The sequence below is a fragment of the Lathyrus oleraceus genome, chromosome 6 (assembly GCF_024323335.1).
Source record: "Lathyrus oleraceus cultivar Zhongwan6 chromosome 6, CAAS_Psat_ZW6_1.0, whole genome shotgun sequence".
Lineage (NCBI taxonomy): Eukaryota > Viridiplantae > Streptophyta > Magnoliopsida > Fabales > Fabaceae > Lathyrus > Lathyrus oleraceus.
Window position 1 is genome coordinate 419,080,629 of NC_066584.1, and position 26,894 is coordinate 419,107,522.

The following is a 26,894-nucleotide window of genomic DNA, read 5'->3' on the forward strand; positions in this document are numbered from 1 at the left end:
AACCCCTGGAGGTTCATTCCGATTACCTGTACTGACTCACTTTTCTTTGATGGCATTAGCTTGGAAGGATCTCAGGTTTTCCCATTCCTCTAATTGCTGTTACTTCGGATCTTTATCCGCGTGGTACTTTTACATTTTTCCCGCATTTTACTGCTTTCCTAGCTGGAAGACCTCGATAGGAGGCAATGTTTTTGTGTTTACTTTATGCAGGTTCCTTTGTCCAGGGTTAAGAGCTATGAGGTCTTATCCTCATTACCCTTTTGCATGCACGTTCCTACAATGCAAACAAACCCTTCATTGATTTTTCTTCTCCATAACACACGTTTGCTCCTTCTACTACAGGCGAGTAAGTCTCCAAAGGTCGAGCATCCGGTAGATTGCGTAGTAACGTCGTTCGTCCAAAACCCAATCCATAACCCCGTAGTTAGCCGAACTACGTTTTGCTCTGATTCTCAGGCCAGATGAAATACGTAGGCATAAGACGCGATGTCTTAGCGAGCACACATCCCAACCCATAGGTCAGCCGAGCTACGAAGACTCTGATTCTCATATTCAGATGAGATACGTATGCAGTGGATGCGACATCCGCGCGAGTCATTTTCATTTAACCTTTTTTTTTTGGCAAACAGCACAAGATAAACCCACACCCTTTAGATGAAAACTACAAAAGTGGATCCCGTAGAGTACTACGGATGCGTAGGGGTGCTAATACCTTCCCTTCGCATAACCGACTCCCGAACCCAAGATTTGGTTGCGAGACCCCGTCTTGTCCTTTCCTTTTTCAGGTTTACTTCGAGCGTTTCCTTTCCCTCCTTTGGGATGAATAACGCACGGTGGCGACTCTTCTGTCTTTTCCTTTCGCCGGTTGTTTTTTTGCGAACTGTATTTTTCAGGTTGCGACAGCTGGCGACTCCACTGGGGACACTAAGAAGTTGACCTCTTGCTGGTCCATCTTCCCTAAGCGAGTCCCTCCTAGCTTTTGTAGTTTGTTTGTTTGTTGGGTGTTCATGCTTTTGTGCAGTTATTTATTTACCTGCTTTACCTTATTGCATTGTGTATATATCATTGTTGTTTCTGTTGGCTGGCTGCTTGGTGATCTTTGTGAGATGAGTTCTATACCCGAACTCGAGTGCACTTAAGATAGGAGAATGGCATAGTCCTGTCAACTTGTGTGGAGTATTCCTTAGCGAGTTGACTTGCAAGCCCATTCACTTGGTGGAGGTCATGTTGAGATCAATGATGTCACACGAGTAAGTTGTGGTTAGACATTACTTGTTCCAATATAGACCTAAGAAGTCAAGGACCTTAGTGTACCTAACCCATCTTGGCCTATTCGTAGGACGTAGTGCGAAAGTCGTTCAAATGTAAGATTTGAGACGATTGTTACGCGATACTACACTCATAAGAGTCTCTCTTGAGAATATTGTTGGAATACGAGTAGTCGTTCCTCTGATAATATCCGAAAGATGGGATTATGACTATGGGAACCTTTTGTAGAACATGTTTGGCAGGTTTAAACCTTAGTACACTCCTTTTGGGTGGTTCTTAACCTAAACTCCATGCTCGTGACTTGCAACAAACCCTTGATTCATGGTTAATCCGATCAGGTATCCTTAATATCAATGGAACTCGGGTGTTGATAAGGTGTAAACCATAATCCACCAAAATGGGTGGTTGATATTAAGGATAACATGATCCATCCCATGACCTTTGTTTGGTGTGCTCTTAATTTCTCTCCAGACAGTGCAATCTGACAGATGTTCAAGCGGATCCATCAATTCTGATTGACATGCCTTTGCATTGCATAACATCATCTGCATATTTGCATCCAACATCTCATGCTTATTCATTTGCAGGGTATTCCCTTTCAAAACGGGGGTGCCTTAAAACTGAACAAGCAGTGCATCGCATACCATGCATATTAACCATTGTCTGTTTTGCAGGTGTCACCGCAGTGTCTAATGTTTGTTCCCTGTATCAGGCAGTTATTGGTCCCAAGCGAGTTCACAGATACCCGACAAAGGAAAACCGTCCACGACTAGCGATGGACCAAGTACAGAAAGAGATGGCTGATATGCGTGAAAGGATGGATCAGTTCATGACATTGATGACTGGTATGGTAGCAGGTCAGGAAAAGCTGAGGGAATTGGTTGAGCAACCGAGACACGATCCGGAGGTGGAGATACTAAATGCTGAGGGAAACCCTGGTAACCCTGGGAACGCTGATAACCCTGTGAACACTGGTAACGCGGGTAACGCGGGTAACGCAAATGCTGATGGAAACCCGGGTAATGTTGGAAACACAGGGAATGTTGGAAATGGTATTGGCGGAAGGTACAATGTGAATCAAGGAATTCGGATTAACGGGCACCCCGTTACTGAAGATTGTCAGTATGATCAATTTTCTTTGCACGACGAAGCCCTCGAGACCACTCGCCGTATGGATGAGCCTGCTGAGAAGCTCAAATCTTTGGAGTCTCAAAATTCCTTAGGTTTTGATGTCACAAATCTTGGTCTGGTTCAGGGAGTAAGGATTCCTCACAAGTTCAAACCCCCTACTTTTGAGAAATACAACGGGGCTTCTTGCCCACGCACTCATCTCCAATCTTATTTGGGAAGGTTGGGAGCTCACACGGAAGATGAAAAGCTGTGGATGTACTATTTTGAAGACAGTCTAACTGGAGCTTCTCGTGAATGGTATTCTCATTTGTCTCGTACTACCATCAAGAGCTGGAAAGACTTGGCAGAGGCTTTTGTCAAGCAATATCAATACAACTTGGACATGGCTCCAAATCGGACCTTGTTGCAAGGTATGTCCCAGACTGCCAAGGAAACCTTTAGAGAGTATGCTCAGCGTTGGAGACAGATTGCTGCGTCCGTCCAACCCCCTATGTCTGAAAGGGAGATGGCGGACATGTTCATGAACACTCTTCAAGGCAATTATATTGAGAGATTGGCTGCTTGCCCGTCAATCAGCTTTGCAGAGATAGTAATTGCTGGAGAAAGAATCGAGAGTCTGTTGAAGATGGGCCGAATTCAAGACAATAGTGCTTCCAACTCATCAGGTCCCAAGAGACTGTTTGCTGGTAACGGTCAGCGAAGAAAAGAAGGCGAGACAAGCGTTGTGTATGCCAGCAAAGGCAGGGGCAGAGGACGCCCTACTTATTATCAAGATCAAGTGGCCGCAGTCACCATTCCAACACCTGTTCCTCAACCGCAATATCATCCGCAACAACAACCCAGGTACAACAATCAACAACAAGGAGGTAATCCGGGTCAGCAGAGACATTATCAACAACGTCCAAGGCAGACGGACCGGGTCATCGAGCCAATCCCAATGCCTTATTCAGTATTACTTCCCAAGCTGATTGACATGAATCTGGTTACATTGAGAACTCTGGCCCCACCAATCGATCCCAATAATTTGCCTAGAGGTTATGATGTCAACGCCAGATGTGCTTTTCACTCCAACGCACCTGGCCATACTACAGATAATTGCAAGGCTCTCCAGTTAAAGGTACAAGATTTGAGAGATGCCCAGGCTATCAATTTTGCTCCGGTGCCTAATGTTATCCAGAACCCGATGCCGGCTCACGGCGGGCAGGGGATTAATGCTGTCGAAGTGGTTGAAGCTGGTAATGCCCAAGGCTGGGGAAAATTTGTGGAGCCAGTCATCAAAGAAGACAAGTTTGGATTGGGGTATGCTCCGGGATCTTAGAAGAATGAAACCGGTACTCTCTCCAGCGGGGGTTTGGTTTCTCCCCACATCGTCAATGCTGCAGATGAAGACAAGGCTGACAGCGACTGTGACTTAGATAACTGGATTCGCCCGTGTGTCCCGGGAGAAAAGCTCGACAATTGGTCGTCTGAAAAAACCGTCTGGGTTACTCTGCTGAAAGAGTGATTTTTATTGTTTTCCTTTTATTACATGCATAATAAAGTCTTACACTTTGCCCAAGGTGTAATGACTCATTTGTAGGGCCATCCATTTAGTTACGTTTCGCAATTATTTTTATCATCAATAAAGGACGGCGTTTGCAAACAATTTTGTGTTCTCTTTCTTTCAGTTTTTTTTTACTTTTTACCAAAAAAAAATGGCAATGTTTCTTCTTTCGTTTTTCCTTTCTTTCAAAAAAAAAATATTTCATTCTAAGGTAAAGCATGATCCTCCATCATGCAGAGTCGACCACTCGGATCTCACTGCTAACGACACTGCTATGGCCAAGTATGACTTCGACAATCCTATCTATCAAGCCGAAGAAGGGGCTGAGGAAGTTTGTGAATTGCCTGAAGGGTTAGCCAGATTGTTGAAACAGGAGGACCGAGCTATTACACCTTATCAGGAGGTGGTTGAGACCATCAACGTTGGTACCGAAGACGACAAGAAAGAGATCAAGATCGGGGCCAGTCTATAGGCCGAGAGAAAAAAACCGTTGATCATGTACTTGACTGTGTTAGAATGGTCAATGGGTTGTGTGCTCGGTCAGCATGACGAGTCAGGTCGAAAAGAGCATGCAATATACTACCTTAGCAAAAGTTTACCGAGTGTGAACAAAGATACTCATTGCTCGAGAAAACTTGTCGCGCTTTGGCATGGGCTGCTCGCCGACTAAGACAGTATATGTTGACTCACACGACTCTATTGATATCAAAAATGGATCCAGTCAAGTATATTTTTGAAAAGCCATCACTTACCGGAAAGGTTACTAGGTGACAAATGATACTGATAGAGTATGACATCCAATACACTTCACAAAAAGCCATCAAGGGAAGTGTCTTGTCAGACTATCTTGCAGAGCAACCAATTGATGATTACCAACCTATGAGGTTTGACTTTCCTGATGAGGACATCATGTTTCTCAAATCGAAAGATTGAGAGGAACCACTCCCGGGGGAGGGGCCTGACCCTGAACCCAAATGGGTTATGATGTTTGATGGGGCGGTCCACGTCAATGGTCGCGGAGTTGGTATAGTGTTGATCACACCGGAAGGGGGTTCATATGCCATTTGGTGCCAGAATAACTTTTCCCTGCACCAACAATGAAGCCAAATACGAAGCTTGTATCCTAAGACTTGAGGAAGCCGTCAAAATACAGATTAAATCCCTGGATGTATACGGGGACTCAGCTTTGGTCATCAATCAAACCAACAGGGAAATGGTGCTATGCTGGAACTACGTACCCAGAATTGACGTATCTCGGTCAGAGACGAATGAAGAAAGTATTTGGTCAGAAAGTGCGCTCTCGGGAGTATCAAGTCGGTGAATTGGTACTCAAAAGATTTCTTCCTCCCAACACAGATCACAGGGGCAAATGGACACCGAACTATAAGGGTCCGTACGTGGTTAAAAGGATTTTCTATGGCGGAGCTTTGACGCTAACAACCATGGAGGGCGAAGGATTCCCGTCCCCTATTAACTCAGACGCAGTTAAAAAAAAATACTTCGCATAAAATAGACCCGTTGGACGATAAAAAGAATAGTCCGGGCAAAAAAAGGGCATCCCGACGAACCAAAAAAAAAAAAAAGAATAAAGAGGTTCGGGCAAAAATTAGGGATATAAAAAAAGAGTACACCCGGTGAGTCGAAAACCCAAAAGGGCGGCTCAGGCAAAAATGGATATCCCGGTGGATTGAAAACCCGAAAAAGGGGGCGATCCAGGCAAAAGTTAGGGAATAAGCGAATGACTGTGATCTGAGTTCATCTGTGTTATATCACCGTTTCATTCAATCCGGCAATCTTCGAAGGTTAAAGATCGACTAATCATCCACTTCAGAAAGCAAGATGAGCAGAGCGTCTTGAGGACATACGAGCCATAGCAGAGTCGAAACTCAGTGGGACCCCGTTTCCACATTGTCATTAGGATAGTTCTCTTTTTATAGCGATCACCTCTTTTCAGGGATCAGCTTCCTGATACCCTCGCCTATTCCTGGCACAAATTTTCTCCCCAGTAAGAGTCGAATAATTCATTTAAAGAGCCTCTTTATTTTTCGTTTATCAGTTTGTTTGCAAAAATGTCCGAATTTTTGATAAACATATTGCATATGAACATAATGGTGGCTTTTGCAGATGATTTGCACAGGAAAACATTTAAAATTGCTTTGAATGTGCTTAATCCCGGACGGTGAATTCAAACCGAGTAATTCCCCCGAGGCATACGTGTATTTTTGGTTGCAGGTCACAGGAACCGGATGCCAAGTCATGAATCCTCATCCCCAAGCAGTTGACAAAGTCTCTCCTCAGCAGAGCATGTTCCTCAGCAGAGCATGTTCCCCAACAGAGTTGACAGTATCCAGACTGTCTATCCCCAGTAGAGTTGACAGTATCCAGACTATATATCCCCAGCGGAGTTGACAGTGTCAGACTGTATCTTCCTAGCAACAGTAGAGTGGTTGCATAACCAACGGACAAGAGGGTGGTGTTCCCAGTGTTCATCTCATCCCCAGCAGATTATTTTTAACAGATTTGTTAATCCCCAGCTTGAGGGCGATTAGCAAGTTCATATCCCCAGCAAAGGTCGTTTCCTACGACATTTCCCCAGGAAGTGTTTTCCCCACAGACTCTCCTCATAGAGCCTCGTCGAACCAAGTTTCCATAGTTGATACTCCCCCCGCAAGGTCAACTTTTCAAGTAGCCAATTTATTTTTGGTGGCTCATTGGTCCCGGCAAATGGATCATTCCCTACAGAGCATTCAAGGATTGATACAGCGATCTGTTCCCTACCGGAGTTTGCTTCCCCAAGCAGATTTCTTTTTACACCATGCATAACATTTGCATTTGCATGCATATCATATCAAGCATACACATAAGCTGATAAACAGGTTCTTCCAAGCAGACTGAAGAATTACTTTACAACCAAGGTCATGAGATCCAGCCAGAGGATCAAGCGTGAGTGATCCAGCCTGAGGGTCGTTTTGAAGATTCAGCCTGAGAATCGTTTTCCAGTGATCCAGCCTGAGGGTCATTTTGAAGATTCAGCCTGAGAATCGTTTTCCAGTGATCCAACCTGAGGGTCATTTTGAAGATTCAGCCTGAGAATCGTGTTCCAGTGATCCAGCCTGAGGGTCCATTTCGAAGATTCAGCCTGAGAATCGTGTTCCAGTGATCCAGCCTGAGGGTCATTTCGAAGATTCAGCCTGAGAATCGTGTCCCAAGAGTCAGCCTGAGGCTCAATTTGAAGATTCCCCAGTGAAGTCGCCTACAAGCTTTATTTCCCTAGCAAGCCCAAGTCTAATTGAGGAGTCGTTACAACATGTTCTAGCCCGAAGAATATGTACGAAGCCCAAAAGTGGAATATTCTCGAAGCTGCATATCTAATATGAAGGTTGGGTTTAGATTTCAAAAGAAGGTCAACCAGCGCATGCCTCAGATGCGGGATCCTAATGACGGGAATTTATCATCAAAACAATCCAGATCTAGCCAGAAGATCGAAGTAGATTCAGACAGAGAATCGAAACAAAGGAGATCTAGCCAGAAGATCGAAGAAGATCTAGCCAGAAGATCGAAGTCAGGTCTAGCCCGAAGACCGGAAATAGATTCAGCCAGAGAATCGAAACAATTCAGATCTAGGTAGAAGATCGAAGTAGATTCAGCCAGAGAATCAAAGGAAATAGATTCAGCCAGAGAATCGAAACGGAGGAGATCTAGCCAGAAGATCGAAGAAGATCTAGCCAAAAGATCAAATTCGTATCCAGCCCGAGGATCAAAATTAATATCCAACCAGAGGACTAAATTGAGTATTGGTTCAGCCAGAGGATCGACACTCCAGATTAAGCCAGAAGACTGATTCAGATCCAGCCAGAGGATCGGAAGAAAAATAAACAGCGCGGTGTATTTCCGCGTTTTTGTGGTGTTCTCGGAGCGCAAATTTTCGGTCTATCTTTGGTATTCAACCACAGCTCACCCCGTTTGTCTAATAAGCTGTTCGCTTTCATCCTACTCGGGTTAGCTGATGATTGAATAGGGGCAGCTGTAACACCCCAAAATTTGCCCTCCTCATTCATGCATTCATTTAGCATTTCATATTGCATTTCATCATGTCAATCAGAATTAGATCCAAAAAAAAAAACGACAAAAAAAAAAGAATAACGAAAAAAAAAATTTACAAAAAAAAAAATAATAATAATAATAATAATAATAATAAAAAATTTTAATTAATTAATTAATTAATTAATTAAATAAATAAAATATAATAAAATTTTTTGGACTTGGACCTTTCTCAAAAGCCCACTAAGCTACCAATATTAGTCTATAAATACTAGAGTTTCATTGAAACAAAAGCCACACAGAAGAGGAGAAGAAGGAAGAGAAGCAAAATACTCTGAGGTTTCCTTGGAACAAAACCCTGAGGAAAAAGATAGTGAGAGAAGACCTAACGGAGTTCAGAGCAGCCTCCAAACCCCGAAGGGAACTCAACTATACAGAATCACCTCTGCCTCACATAAACCCTGAAGATTGTTTTGTAAACCTCACGGGTGCAACTCAATTTCAATCAAGCTCTCCAATCAGGTTTGCCTTTATTCCCATTACCTTTTGCTTTGAAGTTGAATACTCTGAATGTATGAGGTATGATGGATGAATTTCATTAGGTTTTTCGCCCATGGGTTTAATATGTATATGAATGTATAAACAATGCCTTGAATGTTTAACCGTTTAATTTTTGAGTGTATGCCACAGGGTTTGAGGTTTCTGAAACCATACTGTTATTCATGAAAAAAATGCTTATGATGTTTCACTAACCCTTTTGTTGAATTTTTGTGAGGGTTCACATGACTTTTGCAGGGATAACTTGCGTGGTTTCCCACTTTATTTGTGGGATAACCCCTGGAGGTTCATTCCGATTACCTGTACTGACTCACTTTTCTTTGATGGCATTAGCTTGGAAGGATCTCAGGTTTTCCCATTCCTCTAATTGCTGTTACTTCGGATCTTTATCCGCGTGGTACTTTTACATTTTTCCCGCATTTTACTGCTTTCCTAGCTGGAAGACCTCGATAGGAGGCAATGTTTTTGTGTTTACTTTATGCAGGTTCCTTTGTCCAGGGTTAAGAGCTATGAGGTCTTATCCTCATTACCCTTTTGCATGCACGTTCCTACAATGCAAACAAACCCTTCATTGATTTTTCTTCTCCATAACACACGTTTTCTCCTTCTACTACAGGCGAGTAAGTCTCCAAAGGTCGAGCATCCGGTAGATTGCGTAGTAACGTCGTTCGTCCAAAACCCAATCCATAACTCCGTAGTTAGCCGAACTACGTTTTGCTCTGATTCTCAGGCCAGATGAAATACGTAGGCATAAGACGCGATGTCTTAGCGAGCACACATCCCAACCCATAGGTCAGCCGAGCTACGAAGACTCTGATTCTCATATTCAGATGAGATACGTATGCAGTGGATGCGACATCCGCGCGAGTCATTTTCATTTAACCTTTTTTTTTTGGCAAACAGCACAAGATAAACCCACACCCTTTAGACGAAAACTACAAAAGTGGATCCCGTAGAGTACTACGGATGCGTAGGGGTGCTAATACCTTCCCTTTGCATAACCGACTCCCGAACCCAAGATTTGGTTGCGAGACCCCGTCTTGTCCTTTCCTTTTTCAGGTTTACTTCGAGCGTTTCCTTTCCCTCCTTTGGGATGAATAACACACGGTGGCGACTCTTCTGTCTTTTCCTTTCGCCGGTTGTTTTTTTACGCACTGTATTTTTCAGGTTGCGACATTAAGTAGCCATTTAAAAACGCACTCTTCACATCCATTTGGAACAATTTGAGTTTCAGAATGCAGGCTACACCTAACAGCAATCTGATTGACTCAAGTCTAGCAACGGGTGCAAACGTCTCATCAAAATCAACCCCTTCGACTTGAGTATATCCTTGAGCCACTAGTCTTTCTTTATTCTTAGTGATTACTCCTTTCTCATCAGACTTGCTCTTGTAAATCCACTTGGTACCAATGATGTTAGTCCCTTCAGGTCGTGGAACTAGCTCCCATACTTCATTCCTTTTAAACTGCTCCAGTTCATCTTGCATGGCATTGATCCAATATTCATCAGTCAGGGCTTCTTTCACATTTTTTGGTTCAACCTTGGATACAAAACAGGAATTTGAGCTAATTTCCCTTGATTTGGTAGTCACACCACTATTGGGATCCCCTATGATAAGATCCTTAGGGTGGTCTTTCTGAATTCTGATAGATGGCATTTTGGTGGGTGCATCTACCTCACATTCAGGAGAAGTCTCCTGTACTTCTTCAGACTTGACTGGTATGTCTGTTGAAGTATCAAGGAATGTTCCAACATCCTCTATGACATCGATTCCTTCCTCTTTATCATCCACAATAACATTTATGGATTCCATCAGGACATTGGTCCTGTAGTTGAACACTCTGTAAGCTCTGCTGTTAGTTGAGTATCCTAGGAATATACCCTCATCACTTTTGGGATCCATTTTCCTTCTCTGTTCACGATCTGTGAGAATGTAACATTTACTTCCAAAGAAATGAAAGTACTTCACAGTGGGCTTTCTGCCTTTCCATATTTCATACAGAGTGGAGGAGGTTCCTTTTCTCAAGGTAACTCTATTGTGAACATAGCAAGTTGTATTCATAGCTTCAGCCCAAAAGTGCATAGGGAGCTTCTTTGCATGAATCATAACTCTGGAAGATTCTTGAATAGTTCTGTTTTTCCTTTCAATTATCCCATTCTGCTGAGGAGTTACAGGAGAGGAGAACTCATGACTTATTCCTTCAGACGAGCAAAACTCATCAAACATGGAATTTTTGAACTCCGTACCATGATCACTCCTAATTCGGACAACACAATTGTCCTTTTCCCTTTGAAGTCTGATGCACAGTTCTTTGAAGACATCAAATGCATCTGACTTTTCTTTGATGAAGCTTATCCAAGTGTATCTGGAATGGTCATCAACCACCACATATGCATACCTCTTTCCACCCAGACTTTCAACCTGCATAGGTCCCATTAAGTTCATGTGCAACAGTTCTAGCATTCTGGAAGTTGTAGGATGTTCCAGCTTAGGGTGTGACATCTTGGTTTGCTTGCCAACCTGGCATTCTCCACAGACTCTTCCTTCATCAATAAGCAGCTTTGGGATTCCTCTAACTGCTTCCTTGGATATGATCTTTTTCATTCCCCTTAAGTGGAGATGACCAAGGCGTCTATGCCACAGCTTCACCTCCTGTTCTTCCTTGGCTGAGGAGCACATTGTGGAAAAGTTTGAGAGCTTAGGTTCCCACAGATAACAGTTATCTTTGGATCTGGATCCTCTCATAACTTATTGATTATCTCCATTTGTCACAACACATAGCTCCTTAGTAAACTGAACATAGAACCCTTGATCACACAGTTGGCTTATTCTGATGAGGTTAGCAGTTAGTCCTTTTACTAACAGCATATTATTCAGTTCTGGAACTCCAGAGCAGTCCAGCTTACCCACACCTTTTATTTTTCCTTTAGCACCATCACCAAAGGTCACATAACTGGTAGTGTGAGGTTGTATATCCACCAATATATTCTCCATACCAGTCATATGTCTTGAGCAACCACTGTCAAAGTACCAGTCTTCTCTGGTAGATGCCCTTAGAGCTGTGTGAGCTAACCAAGCATACCATTGTCGTTTCTTGATGGGGGCATTATGCCTATATGCCTTATTCTTAGGTCTGACATGGGGGGCTTGGTTAGGATAACCATGCAGCCTGTAGCAGAAGACTTTTATATGGCCAAACCTACCACAGTGATGACATCTCCATCGCTGAAATTTCTTCTTCTGATGGTTACTCATCCTGGTTCCCTGATGTTGGGACATCGGGTGTGACCTCCGCTTGAATTTCTGAACTTTAGCCTTTGAGCGTTTGAGTTCAGCTGAGGATTTTTTCACAAAGCCTAAACCAGACATGGTTCCAGACTTCTGTACCACCTTTAGGATCTCTTCCAAGGAATCTGTTCCTTTATTTAGCATTCTGATGGATTTCGTCATTCGATCCAGCTTGGAGGTCAGCAAGATTATCTCACCATTTAGACCATCTATGACTGTCAGATGCTTCTGTTTCTCATCCTCCAGCTCCTTGATGAGCTTCTTCTGCTTTTCTCCTTGTACACGCACTTCTGCACTGGTGACACATAGCTCCTTATATGATGCAGCAAGTTCATCAAAGGTCAGTTCATCTGCACTTGAGTCATCATCAGTGGCACAAACACTAGTTAGTGCAGTGACATGTTTAGCAGATTCTCCTTCAGATTCACTCTCAGAATCTCCCTTAGACCATGTGACAGATAGCCCCTTCTTTTGCATCTTGAGGTAAGTAGGGCATTCAGCTCTAATGTGTCCATAACCTTCACATCCATGACACTGGATTCCCTTGCCTTGGTTGAACTTTTCTTCAGAAGTTGATCTTTTCCTGATGTCAGACAAGATGTTCTTGACATTTGGTCTACCTTTTTGATCAATCTTCTTCACGAACTTGCTGAACTGTCTCCCAAGCATGGCTATGGCTTCTGATATGCTTTCATCACCTCCAGTATATCCTGCTTCTGACTCCTCTTCAGTATTTGATACAAAAGCTACGCTTTTGTTCTTCTTTTCAACATTCTCACACAAGCCCATTTCAAAGGTTTGGAGAGAACCAATGAGCTCATCCACCTTCATATTGCAGATCTCTTGAGCCTCTTCTATTACAGTGACCTTCATGGCAAATCTCTTAGGTAAAGACCTGAGAATCTTTCTTACAAGTTTCTCTTCAGCCATTTTCTCACCTAAGCCACCAGAGGTGTTGGCAATTTCAAGAATATTCATGTGAAAGTCATGAATAGTCTCATCCTCAGATTTTCAAACTTGGTGGTCAGCATCTGAAGTTTAGACATCTTCACCTTGGAGGTACCTTCATGAGTTATCTTGAGTGTATCCCAAACTTCCTTAGCCAGCTCACAGTGGTGCACCAGTCTGAAGATGTTCTTACTGATTCCATTGAACAATGCATTCAAGGCCTTAGAATTTCCAAGGGCTAATGCCTCTTGCTCCTTGTCCCACTCTTCTTCAGGAATTTGCACACTGACTCCATCTTCACCTGTCTTCGTTGGATGTTCCCATCCTTTGTTGACAGCTCTCCAGACTTTGCTATCTAGAGACCTTAAGAAGGCTATCATACGAGGCTTCCAGTCATCATAGTTAGAACCATCCAGCATGGGTGGTCTATTTGAGTGTCCTACATCCTTGTCCATGGTACTAGAAAGTAACTTCCCTAGATCTCACCCAGAAATTAACAAGCAGGGTGCCTGCTCTGATGCCAATTGAAATTCTAGTTAACAGACTTTCGATGTCACACGGGTTGTTATGACATCCAATTCTGCGCAAACAAGAATTATGCAGAACTTAAAAAGTAAGTGCAGTAAATAACACAAGGAATTATTTACCCAGTTCGGTCCAAGATGACCTACGTCTGGGGGCTACCAAGCCAGGGAGGAAATCCATTATTAGTAGTATTAATTCAGACCTTAAACCAACTGTTTAACCCTATCACTTAATACCTACCCAATGCAATTTCAATCTTACACTAAGATCAGAGTTCCTACTCACACCCCCCTCAATCACCTCAGTGATTACAACCTTTAATTAAGATTAAAGACAATTGTGAAGTCACACTTCAAACAACTCTTGATTGTGCTTAACATCTTTAATCAAGATACACAGCACTCACGCTTAAAAGCTAAGAGTGACACAACACTTACAACTCAATGAACACCCTATACCAATGCAATCATCTCAGTGATAATAGCTTGGCTCACAAGATACACCTAATACAAGACACACAAAAATACAGCAGTGAAGTATGATGGACACACAAAATCTTCACGCCTAAAAATCCCCGAGTTCTGAATGAAGCATAGCCATCCTTTTATATTGCAGCACTTGGGCCTTGTACTTGTATTTCCTGAAATTAAGGTCAAGCATGTTAACCTAATTTCCACATCTTAGGGTACTAACAAATAGGCTATTTGTTAGGTTCATTAATTGTAGCTTAGTTGTTAGTTTCCTAGATTTTAGCTCAGCTGTTGAATTCCTGAAGAATAGCCTGAGAAAAATGCTGAAACAGAAAAACTAAACAACCTACAATTTAGCATATGCTGTCAGGAATGAATGTCACAACATTCAGTTTGACTTCCACATCATAGACCATATGCTGAGTCTGTTTTTCCTGAAAACAGACTGTACAAATTCGTTGTACTGTACAGGACCAATATGTCCATACTTCAGCGTACATTAATAAATGTCACAATATCCAATTTGACATTTACACATAAGGCCTTATGCCATGGTCTGTTATTCTCCTGAAGAACAGACTGAGATACATACTGAACTGTAGCAGACAACCAACCTGCCTATTCTTCAGCATATGCTGTCAATGATGAATGTCATAACATCCAGTTTGACATTCAGACAGTAGGCCTTGTGCCAGGTCTGTTAATCCCTTGATAAACAGATTAAAAATAAATACTGAGTTATTAAAGAACACCAGTTGTTCTAGTCCTCAGTATCTGCTGACAGGGATGAATGTCATAACATCCTGTTTGACATTCAGTAGATCCTGTATTAGCTAAACCTGCAGCAAACTACTCAAGTATGTCATGACATCAGTCAAGACATCAGAGTACAGTTAGATGATCTAACACACAATGCAGTCAAACAATCATCTCTACAGCATGTCATGACATTAGTCAAGACATTAGAATCCAGCTAGTGTTTTACCATACAATGCAGCCAATTAAACATATACAAAAGCAAATAAATGCAGTCATCAGCATTGACATTTATGGGATTCGTATAAAACGTATCGCTTGTTAATCTGATATTTTCTATTACTTATTTACTTTTATTGTTAACTTAAGCCAATTGTGCACCCCCAATTTGACCGTACAAAACACATTTAGACTCCTATATTAAAATACAATAATTCATGTGAAGATGAATCATTTTATTACTTGCAACACATTTTTAGTAGATATGCTAGAAATTCATTAAGTTTTTGACGTCGTTGTCGATGATTGTTGAATCATTTCAAAGAGGAAACTTAGATGTTTTGAAAGTTTAATTTTATTTTAATTTTATTTATTTATTATCTGTTATTGTTTGATGTTTTTTAAACTTTGATTTAATTTTATTTTCACTTTCCATTATTATTTTACTTTTTTCTTGACGTAATGCAACTAAAGTATTTTATGGTTGTGTATGCGAGGTTTAAGATCGACGTTATTACTGTTGGAATCAGTGATCAAAAAAAAATATAGCAAACTAGAAAGCAATTAGAGAAGCATATGATACACATGAAAAACTGGAAGAAGAGCATTTTTCAGAATCTATGAATCACGAAAGTGAGCAAGAAGAATAAGTCATGGTTAATCCATAGTCGGGAAGGACCATGGGCCACTATTGTAGAAGAACAGATGTAGAGTTGATTTCATTGGGGTTCCAACTGGAAAACCATGTTGATTTTTACATTAAGAATACATTGTTTGCAGGTTAGAGAGATAACACATTCGATGTGAATGAAATTCGAGACCCATGGGAGCATTAGACTTAATTTTATGAGACATGTTCGATGTGAAAACTAGAAGGGGTAATTGAAGACCATATCAAATTGAGGCTATTCATATTTTCTTTAATCAGAAGGGTCGAAGATTGGTTACAATGTTTTCCAAGTGGTACAATTCAGACATGGACAGAATTAGAAGACAAGTTTCTAGAAAGATTCTTCTTAAATGATGAGTTTGTTGAAAGAATGGTTGAAATTTCAAATTTCTCACAAGGCGGATCATAATCACTCTATGATGAATGGAAAAGATTTAAGTTGTTACTCAAAATATGTTTGAATCATAGCATGTATAACATGGAACAAATGCAACATTTAACAAGACGTCTGAAAGCTTAAGCAAGAATGTTTTTGGATGCCTCAGTTGGGGTAGAATCATAACAAAGAATGAAGACGAGGTAAAATAGTTTATTGAGAAAATGTGTTAGAATGAGTATCGTTCTCAAATTGAGAACGGTATAAAAATTGAAGAAAAAAAAAAGGTATTATAATTGGATACTCACACAACTTTGTTAACTCAATTAGAAGTTCTTACTAAAAAGTTATTGGGAGCCACTATTGTTCATGCAAATGAAAATGTAAATCAAGCTCAAGCATTACGGTGTGATTTTTGTGAGTAGGGGCATACTAATGGAAACTGTGTACCATAAGGATTCACTGAAGAAGCACAATATGCAAACAACTATCCAAAAGGTAACCCTTATTCTAACACTTATAATCAAGTTTGGAAATATCATCTTAATTTAAAGTGGAGCAATAACACAAGTTTGAATCCAGTTCAAGGTAATCCTTAAGTCCTACAAATTCCCCAGGTTATTCAAATGAAACAACCTTCTCCATTAGAATAAACTATAGCTCAGTTTATCCAACCATCCATCCAGAATTTGGATATATAAATTGGTCAACTATCAAGACTTAACATCACAAACAGGTGGTGGTTTCAATAGGAATATCGTCGATAACCCGAAAATAAGAGTTGTAAAGCTATAGAGTTATGAATCAGGGTTGTGCCTTCAATTTAAAACACAGATGGGATGAGATAAAAGGTGAGTGAAAATGAGGGGGGAAAGAAAAATGAGGAAGGAGTGGAAAAAGATAGTGGTGTATTAGTTGAGGGAGAAGTTGAAAAAGAAAAAGAGTTAGAGGGAAAAAGTGAGAATGTGAGTGAAGAACCTGTGAGGGGAGATACACTTGACAAACTCATTGATAGAAACTCACATTTGAAGAGAAAAAATAAACAAATCTTTAATGAACCTAATCCTAAAGTATCATACTATGTTAAGCCTCCTTACCCAATTCTGAAATAAGAACCCAAGAAAAAGATGGAAGTGGGGCAGTTCAAAAAGTTTATGGAAATTTTTACCAAGCTCTAATTTAGTCTCCCATTATGTGAAGCCTTACAACAAATGTCGGTGTATGCTAAACTCATGAAATATTTACTCGTAGGTAACTGTAAGCTAGAGTATGATGAGAACATAACTTTTACTGAAAAATGCAATGTCGTCATTCAAAGGAAGCTCTCGCCCAAACTCATAAATCTAAGGCGATTCATTATTCCTTGTACCATTGGAAAACTGAACATTGGGAATACACTTTGTAATTTAGGGAATAACATCAATTTAATTCCTCTATATATGATGAAGAAGCTTGATTTTGGGAAACCTAAGCCTACTCAGATGATTTGTATGATTTATGATAGTTCATGGGTTAGCCCTGTCCATGAGGTCCCAAAGAAGGGAGGTATGACTATCATCAGAAATGAGAAGAACAATTTGATTATGACTCGCATAATTATCGAATGGGGAATGTGCATAGATTATTGTAGGCTAAACCAATCAACTACAAAAGATAATTTCCCATTACCATTCATAGATCAAATGTTAGAGATATTAAAAGGACAAGCATACTATTGTTTTTGGATGTCTATTTGGGGTACAATTGTAGCGGGGTATTCGTTACCATTAGATATATTGACTAAATCTAAGGTAAACCATACAAGTCGAGTCGCCACCGCACTTCTATTTATCCAAAGGAATGGTTAGAAAGCGAACAAAAACCTAAAAGTTTTATCGAATCAAAAACTAGTAAAAATGTCAGAGATCTGGGTAAGGGGGTTGGTTATGCAATGGGAAGGTTTTAAGCACCCAAAACATCCTAGGTACTCCTAGGGAGCCCTTTTCATACTTGTTGTAAGGTTGATATTTTGTGAAAAATTTGTTTGTACAAACATGATTGAAGAGATGAGAAAAGAATATACAAGTTTATTTACATTTTGTGTTTGAATGGATGAAACCCATTGCCACGTACCATCTTAAAAAAGATTAGGATCAAAACCTCATAGTTCGGGGTAAAAATCTCAAAATGAGTTGGTGAATTGATTGGTCCAAAAGCCTTAAGGTCTTTTGTTATCAAAGGGAGAAAACTCAACCTAAAACCACAAATCCACCATATGAGGATAGCTTCAACATGCTAGTGAGGGGTTAACCCTATAATAAGTATGAAAGACTCATTGTCCATCACTAAGGATATAGGTGAGTATTACATCTACCTCAAGGATAACTCAAACCTAATAGATAAAGGTTATGAAAAAAGTTTGATTAAGGGAGTGGCCATTGAAACCACAAAAGTATTTGAATGAGTTGTATTTACTAATGAAAAGTATTTACAAAATATGGTCAAAGGTGATTTAAAGGTTCAATTCAAAATAAGTGTTGTGAAAAGAAAGTTTGAAAATAAAAAGCATAAGGCTTAGGTTTCTAATGTTTGAAAGAAGTGTTAAATGTTTGCACAAAAGTTTTGGCTTGGGTTAGAGTGGAGGGAAGAAGAAGAATGGCTAAAGTCTTAATCATACAAGAGATGAGGGATAAGAAACAAGACCACAAATGGAGTTCCTCTCTTGAGATCATATTGATGATCCAAGTAGCTCCCATCCTTTGGAATATGCAAGCAAAATAAGTGTAAGCTCAAGCAATCAACATAATCAAACAAGCTCTTAGAAGATCCCCAATGTCTCTTGCATCTCTCCCTATTTTGAAGCTCATGACAATGGTTCTTCACTTAGGCTCAATGTTGGAATCCCTAGCACAAGAACACACACATCAAAAAGTTCTATCAACAAATAAAGAATGAACAAGAAGGAGTTTAGAAATTGGTCCTTTCAAAGTCCTCTTCAACATTTATAGCACTCTAAAGGCCCAATGCCTAGTTGCTCTTTGACTTTTATAGCACTCTAAAGGCTCAATGCATAGTTGCTCTTTGACTCCAAATTTGCATAGGGAAAGTCCTAAAGTCTAAGTCCAATTGTTCATTTCTTTGCATTTGGTCCACAACAAACAAAACAAAACACAAGCACAATGATATATACACAATTATGTGCTCAAGTGAGCAAAAGGCAAATTGCATTAACATAAACATGTGCTCAAAGGAGCAAAGGAAAAAGCAAATGAATAATATGTACAAGAATAGTAGATTTCATAAATGTAAAGTGCAAGAAGTAAATGTTAATGGTTAATGGTTAATGTTAGTAGTTAGTGTGTCATAAGGCAAATTTAGCGCTATGTTAAGCAATCGTAATTGGACTTATGTAGAAGTCACAACTATCTGAGGCCGGTCAATAATAATGTAGGCAACAACACAAGTTAGAAGTCTTGATTAGTGAACCAAGTTCCAACAACTTGCCATGCCAAAAGAAGATGAGAAATGATCTTGTATTGGTTTAAGTCCTTTGCATGATTTAAGAAGCAATCTATCCTTAATGCAAATCGATTCACTTGATCATTTGATCAAGATGAATTAGATTTGAATCAAGGAAGATTCAACCTCCCAAATCAATGCTAACTATCAACCTTTAACTCATTGATCAAAAAGAAAAGAAGAAGAAGAAGGATGTGAATAATGGAAATGGATGAAGATAAAGTGCATTAAATGAAATAGAATGTACCAATCAATATATGTTGACCCAAGATAGGGAAGATCAAGGTCAAACAATAAAAAAAACAGAAGTGAGATGAAGATTGGAAGTCAAGAAATAAACAAGATATTTTTGGCATTTAATATTTGAAAATAAACTTGAATTAAAATATTAAAGAAAGGTCAAACTTCAAATCAACTTTGAAAAGTCCAAGTGAATTATCCCAAGTTCAACAAGGTCAAAAAAGTTTGACAAAAAATTTCAGTATTTTTAAAAGTCAGAAACTATTTTTAATCAATTAAAAATGAATAAAAATAACCTAATTGAACTAAAATCTCAAATAAATCTCAAATCAATTAATAAATTGATGAGAATATTTTTCATAGATCCATCATCATTCAAAGAAGTTAGGAAAATATTTTTGTATTTTTTTAATATCAAAAACTATTTAAAATGAATTAAAAATAACCAGAAAAGAGAAAATTATTTAAAAAATAGCAAATGATAAAATAAAAAATATTAAAAATCATTTTTAGAAATTAGAAATTAAAAGAGAAATAATTGGTCCCATATTTTTTGGACCAATAATAAAAGAGATATGGATTTTAGAAAATGAAATGTAATTAAAAAATGAAATAGAAAATAAAAACAGAATTAAAAAATGGAAAAAGCACGAGCCCTTGGATCTGAGCTCATTAATTGAGCTGGCAGATCCAAGGATCCACAAGCGCGCGCCCAGTGTAGTCCACAGTCAATGCAACCACATGGATACCAAGAAAAAGTCATAACAATGAAGCATGGAGATTAAATCTGGAAAATGCATCGTGTGGCTCAGATTGGATCTGGCAAACAGACGGTGGCCAGCGCCACCGTCTTCTCCGGCGAGCTCTGGTGGAGACCAAAAAAATGCAGAGCTTCAAATGTTAACTAAAATGCACGATCCACGCATGATTCGAAAGGTGAAGTGATGTACATCACTCCTATGCCACTCAATTCCACTCTAGATTCCTATTAAGAGAGAAATCAGAGATGGAAGTTTGGTGGTGTTCAACTGAACTTGCTCGATTCCAACAATTAAACACACAATAATGATGCCTCTATAGAGAGGACTTCAGACAACACAAGATCAAGGAAAATGGAGCAAAGTATAATGAGATTCAAAGCAAATTTTAGTCGAGCAAAACCTTTGGATTGTGAAGAATTGAGTCACTCTCTTTGGTTCCTTTTGCAAACAGAAGCTTCAATGGATCAAATGATGAAGGTCTAGGAACTTTAGATCTTGAAATTCAACCAAATGCAATTGAATTTCAGATCTGAAAATTTGGAGAAAAATAGAGTTTGTTCCTTTAGGTATGGCTAGGGATTCATTCTTGCAGCATTTCAGGCGCCTTCAGGTTACCATTCAAGCGAAGCAATGCATTCTATTTATAGCTGGAGCTGCAAGGAGAGTGTGATGAATCCGTGTGCATGAGACTTGGGTCCTCCATGCATGGGCCTATACAGGCGTATGTGAGGCCCAAAATCAAATGGTTTTGCATGCTGAACTCAAATGAATCAACTTTGGACGTGTAAATTGAAAGGCATTGGCTTGTGCATGAAGATTCGTCAAGAAATGCATAAATGGTCACAAAACTTCAAGTCTTCAAAAATCCCTTTTGCAAAATTGAAACATAGGCATGTGGGTAATGGTTGGAAAGGTCTTGACATAAGGAACAAATGTTATGTTGGACAAAAACTCATTTGGAGTGTGGAAATTTATGAAAACAGGCCATGAAGTTCAATGTACAAAATATGCCTTTAAGAATTTTGTCAAAATGAACCAACTTCAAGCCCTTCTGTATTGATGATGCAAGCTTCAAATGGAAACTCCTACAACATCAAAGTTGTATATCTTTTCAAGACAATCAATTTGGACTTAAATTTTGCATCATTTGGATTTTTGATGAAGAAGTTATGGGCACTTGAAGTTGGACCTTTTCACATTTCAACACATTTGGTCCAAAGTGACCTATAATGTCTTGCATTATCACATGCATTTCTTTTGGGATTATGAAATTTTTCTCAACATAACATTTGAAGTAGACATCTTAATATTTCCAATGCATTTTGTCCCACCTCAAAATCATAAAAAATGAGTGAGTTATGTTCTTGGGAAGTTGACCCAAAATTAGGGTTTCAGTCAAAATGACCTATAATGTCTTGGAATGGAAGATGACCTTCCAAGCTTCAAATCAAATTTTGATGAACATGAAAGTTGTTCATATTGTCCTTAGGAACATGTTTTCTCTTGGGTTCATCTCCATTTGGCCAACACATAAAAAGTTAGGTCTCAGTGCATTTCAAAATAGTCAGATGAATTGACTGCTCAACTTCTAAAGTCCACAACTCATATCTTGATGAATTGATGATTGAGGACCCCCAAATAAGTTCAAATATGCATGAGATTATGAATTAAAGAACTTCCCTTTATTGTATTTGACCATGGGTTGAGGTTGCTTCATGAGCAAGGCATTGTTGATGATCAGATGAATTAGTGTTTCCTTGGGACACAAACCTCAAACCCTTTGACTTGCTTTGATCAAAATGATGAATTGAGATACTAGGGATGCACATTTGATGGGTGAGAGCTTTGGGAACCATTTCCATGTTTGCTTTCATCTCTTCTTGACCATATCATTGCACAAAGGATCTCCTAGAAGCTTTTGACCTTGTGACTCTCAAGCTATAAACAAGAGATGTTAGTGACATATTTTTGTGCTTTTGGGTTAGTGAATGAAAATGAGAAAAGCAATAATATACAATTCAAGCATGCTTGGTGATCTCAAACCACTCACAAAGGGTCCCACCCAAAGGGAAGAAGCCAAGATGCTTATGATCCTTGAGGCTATGCAAATGCAATGTTATGATGTCATGAGGGATCTTATGGCCAAAATTAGGGTCTTACAACAATCAAATTGTTTTAGACCCTTCATATCAAGAAAGGACAATGTTCATATGTCCATTCAGATTTTTTGCTTAATGGAGGATGTCTTTCGGTTTATATAACGCTCCAATTACTTACCAAAGGTGCATGCTTTCTATCATTGTTGATATTATGATTGAAAGCTCCATTGAGGTATTTATGGATGACTTTCTGTGTTTGGTATTTTTTTTATAATTGTCTTGATAACCTCAATGTCGTTCTTAAGATATGCATCGAAACAAACCTTGTTTTAAGTTGGAAAAATGTCACTTCATGGTGACTGAATGCATTGTGTTGGGTCAAAAAATCTCTTGGAAATACATCTAGGTAGATCAATAGAAAATAGAAGTAATTTAAAAGTTACCACCTCCCGCTAATGTGAAGTGTAACACCCTTCTAAAATACCCCAATAATTAATTAAAACAACAAAATATAAATCAGAGTAGATATGCAATTTCAGGGTGTCACACTTGACACTTCACACCAATCATCAAAATAACTTGTCATGCTCATTTATTAATCAAAATAAAACATTGCACAATTCGCAGCGGATAGAAATCTAACAACATTCGAACCATGTAACACATTACATGTAAAATTGTTCAACAACCAACAATGAAAACAAAGTAAAACATCCCGTCCCGATGTTACATATACCAGAGCATGACCCACTAAGGAACTACACTAGACTCCAAGCACTAGCTTCTACTCAATCACTGCTCGTTACCTGAAACATAGTTGTAAGGGTGAGTTCCTCAATCGATATAATAAGCATTATAAAATATCATGTAATGTTAAGTAAATTAACACATTCATCACCCTAATCATATCACACATTCAGCAACGGCAACATCAACTCATAAATCATACTCAACACAAACACGAAACACACGTATAATATTGGAATACATTCATTCATATTATACGCCATACATACATTATGAAATGAGACTCCATGCATGCGGTACCGACTATTCGTGAACACATAGTTCAACCTCACCGATCAAACCCAGATACGGCTACCAAGCTCACTAGTCCCACTCATTTGAGACCTAGTGACTCACTCACTAATTCCTCACCATGGGAATTAGCTACCACCATAAAGGCCATGCTATGCACGCTAAATCACCTAGCATGCAAACATCAACAACAATCCACAATGGACATATGCTCACACTCTAAGCCATAAACAGTACATCCACAATTGCATACATAATAGATACATTCACAGCATTATGCATACCATCATACATCATCAGCATTTTTATCACAGAATCATATCATGTCATGCCAAATAATAAATCACAGTATTAACACACTCTACTAATACCTATACGGCTCAAAACAACGGAAAATGATCCCTACTATATCATACATCAGCTAAATTACATCACTCAGCTGAACCGACCAAAACTGCACAACAACAGCTCAGAAAAACCAAACTTCTGCCCATACGCGTATGCCCCATGTCCATACGCGTATGGCACATTTCCTAGCCAAGCCCATACGCGTATGGCCTCTCCCATACGCGTATGCTACGCGTACCACTTCTCCCATATGCGTACCAACAGAGACAAAACTACGTTTAGAACATCATCTTCTCCATTCGTACGCGTATGGCCTCACCCCATACGCGTACCAGGCCATCTCATACGCGTATGGCCTAGTGTCATACGCGTATGACCAGAAACCAATTTTCCAGATCTGCTATGGGTTTTCTCTGCTACGAGATTTCTCATATCCAACCTTCCACAGTCCAATTTTTACACAGCATTCATTCATATTATCTAACACAGATCATACCCATTTACTTTCACAATTTCTAACCTTATTACATCCAATTCCTACGAATTTTCTTCAATTATAAACCCATATTTCATTCATCCATAAGTTCATAATTTGCAGCATTCATCATCCTAATTAGAGTCGATTCAATGGCTTATTACTACCCATTACATGTTAACCCATAATACCCATTAAACGACGATAAACCCCCCTTACCTGAGTTAATCCGGCAAATCCTTCTTTGACCTTCAACAATCGTGAATTCTCCTCTTGAGCCCTAGCCTCTTCTTCTCCCTTTCTCAGTTTCTTCTCTGTTTTTTCCCAATTATTACGTGTTCTCTGTTTCCACGTGTAAAAACCTTTTTACTAAATGGGACTCTTTACTGATTCCAACTTTTTATTCCAATAATAATTAATCCAATAATATTCCAATTATTTAATTAAATTAATAAATATACTAATAATAATATATATGAAGGGTTTATCTTTTATTTTGAAAAATAATACCCTCTCATTCATATTATCATCATAATATACTATTAAACTTAAATTAAATAATTATCATATTTTATCGGGGTGTTACAACTCTCCCCCACTAAAAGAGTTTTCGTCCTCGAAAACATACCTCAAGCGAATAACTCTGGATAAGACTCCTTCATCTGACTCTCCAATTCCCAAGTTACATTGCCACCCGCTGGTCCTCCCCAAGCTACCTTTACCAAAGCAATCTCTTTACCCCGCAACTGCTTCAACTCTCGATCCTCGATCCTCATAGGTGATGTCTCAACAGTCAGGTTATCTCTCACCTGTACATCATCTACTTGGACCACATGCGACGGATCAAGAATGTACTTCCTCAACTGAGACACATGGAAAACCTCATGCAAATTCGCAAGTGACGGCGGTAAAGCGATACGATAGGCTACCTCCCCTATCCTCTCCAAAATCTGATAAGGACCAATAAATCGAGGTGTCAACTTCTTCGACTTCAAAGCTCGACCAACCCCAGTTATCGGAGTAACACGAAGAAACACATGATCTCCCTCTTGAAACTCAAGTCACTTCCTCCTCTTGTCGTGATAACTCTTCTGACGACTCTGAGTAATCCTCATCTTCTCCTGAATCATCTTAATCTTTTCCGTAGTTTGTTGAACAATCTCCGGTCCAACCACAGCACTCTCACCGGACTCATACCAACATAAAGGTGTCCGACATCTCCTACCATACAAAGCTTCAAACGGTGCCATACCAATGCTCGAATGAAAACTATTGTTGTAGGTAAACTCAATCAAAGGTAAATAACAATCCCAAGCACCTCCCTTTTCCAACACACAAGCCCTCAAAAGATCCTCCAATGACTGAATCATCCTCTCAGTCTGACCATCAGTCTGCGGATGATATGCAGAACTCAATCTCAGCTTAGTTCCCAAAGCCCTCTGCAAACCTTCCCAGAACTTCGATGTAAATCTAGGATCTCTGTCCGAAACAATACTCGACGGAATACCATGCAAACTTACAATTTTATCAATATACAACTCAGCTAATCTCTCTAACGGATAATCCATTCTGATCGAAATGAAATGAGCCGATTTTGTCAATCTGTCAACAATCACCCAAATAGCTTCAAAATTCTTAATTGTCCTCGGTAAACCAGAAACAAAATCCATACTGATACTATCCCACTTCCACTCTGGAATAGCCAACGGTTGCATTAGCCCAGACGGCTTCTGATGCTCAATCTTTGACTTCTGACAAGTCAAACAAGAATAAACAAAACTCGCAATTTCTCTTTTCATTCCCGGCCACCAAAATAACTTTTTCAAATCATGATACATCTTCGTAGCCCCAGGATGAATACTCAGGCCACTACGATGTCCTTCCTCAAGGATACTCTTCTTAAGTTCGGTAACATCCGGAATACACACCCGATTACCAAATTTCAAAACACCTTTCTCATCAACTCTGAATTCACCACCTTGACCTTGATTCACTAGAGTCAACTTATCAACCAAAAGCACATCGGATTTCTGACCCTCTCTAATCTCATCCAGAATACCACTCGTTAACTTCAACATTCCCAATTTAACACTATTGTGAGTACTCTCACACACCAAACTCAAGTCTCTAAACTGCTCAATTAAATCCAATTCCTTAACCATTAACATAGACATATGCAATGATTTCCGACTCAATGCATCAGCCACTACGTTTGCTTTACCCGGATGGTAATTCAAACCAAAGTCATAATCCTTCAGAAACTCTAGCCATCTCCTCTGTCTCATATTCAGCTCTTTCTGATCAAACAAATACTTTAAACTTTTATGGTCACTGAAAACCTCAAATCTTGACCCGTACAAGTAATGCATCCATAACTTCAGAACAAATACCACAGCCGCCAACTCTAAATCGTGTGTCGGATAGTTCCTCTCATGAACCTTCAGTTGTCTCGAAGCATAAGCTACAACCTGCTTATTCTGCATCAAAACACCACCCAAACCCAACAATGAAGCATCACAGTAAACCTCAAAATGGTTCCGACGGACTTGGTAATATCAGAATAGGAGCAGTAGTTAACCTTCTCTTTAACTCTTGGAAACCTTCTTCACATGTTGAGTCCCAAACAAACGCTTGCCCCTT